Source organism: Dendrobates tinctorius, unplaced genomic scaffold (genome assembly GCF_039654945.1).
Source record: "Dendrobates tinctorius isolate UK_male_01 unplaced genomic scaffold, ASM3965494v1 ptg000008l, whole genome shotgun sequence".
Taxonomy (NCBI): Eukaryota; Metazoa; Chordata; class Amphibia; order Anura; family Dendrobatidae; genus Dendrobates; species Dendrobates tinctorius.
In genome coordinates this window covers 66,305,001-66,306,040 of record NW_027361676.1, presented here as the reverse complement: position 1 = coordinate 66,306,040, position 1,040 = coordinate 66,305,001, and the positions used below count along the sequence as shown (strand labels likewise).

Here is a 1,040-nt window from a genome sequence, read left to right as displayed (position 1 = left end):
CACATTGTAGAAGGACCAGCTTTATTCTCATTTCCACAAGGAAAGACTAGAAGCAATGGGATGAAACTGAATGGGAGGAGACACAGATTAGATATTAGAAAAAACTTTTTGACAGTTAGAGTGATCAATGAGTGGAACAGGCTGCCACGAGAGGTGGTGAGTTCTCCTTCAATAGAAGTCTTCAAACAGAGGCTGGACAGACATCTGTCTGGGATGATTTAGCGAATCCTGCTTTGAGCAGGGGGTTGGACCAGATGGCCCAGGAGGTCCCTTCCAACTCTACCATTCTATGGCTGGTTTCACATTAGCGCTTTTGTGCGCAGCGCATCTGGCGCACCAGTGCGCATGCGCACTGCGCACCTATATTTTACATGATGTGCGCATGGTCTTGCGCATATTTGCGCTTTCGTGCGCATGCGTTTTTTTGTCTTTTGCGCCAGGCGCGTCAGACGCAACATGTTGCATTTTTGGTTCCGCCCTGTCTCGTTAAAACAACGCATGCGCACGGAATGCGCACGGAATGCGCAAAAACACCACATTGGAGCCTATGGGAGCGCAATACTTGCGCATGGTCTTGCGTTTTTATGCGCATGCGTTTTTTACATAAACATGACTGAAATTTGGTCTAGACAGTAAAAAAAAAAAATTGAACCAAGGTGATAAAATGGTGTGGGCACTGGGATTCCACAATACTTTAAGGATTGCTCACTAGTGGACACACAGCACAAGCTGCACCAATGTAAGTATGAAAAACCTAATGTCTGGCTGAAATTTCAATACATTTCTATGTACTTATGTCTCTTTTTTTTTTTATTGCAGCATGTCTTCATCTGGTGAAGAATATGTCCCCGGGACAGGGCAAGAGGCAGAAGAAGTGAGTACTATGCTTCCGTATGGATTTGAAAAAATAAACACATGTGATTAATTTTTTTGGTTTAATTTTCAGAGCTCATCCTCCATCACGCCACCACCACCGGAGGAACGGCAGGAGCAGCAAGGCCAAGTGCGGGCGGGTAGACGTGATGTAAGTACAGACGGAC

General features: G+C 45.5%; 1 long non-coding RNA gene across 1 annotated transcript; it reads left to right on the top strand.

Annotated features, from left to right (window-relative positions):
• Positions 1–358: 358 nt before the first annotated feature.
• LOC141092075 (uncharacterized) lies at positions 359–1,038 on the top strand. Its single transcript, XR_012232678.1, has 3 exons — positions 359–739; positions 820–874; positions 947–1,038. It is a non-coding gene; the product is annotated as an uncharacterized lncRNA (long non-coding RNA).
• The last annotated feature ends 2 nt before the right edge of the window (positions 1,039–1,040 follow it).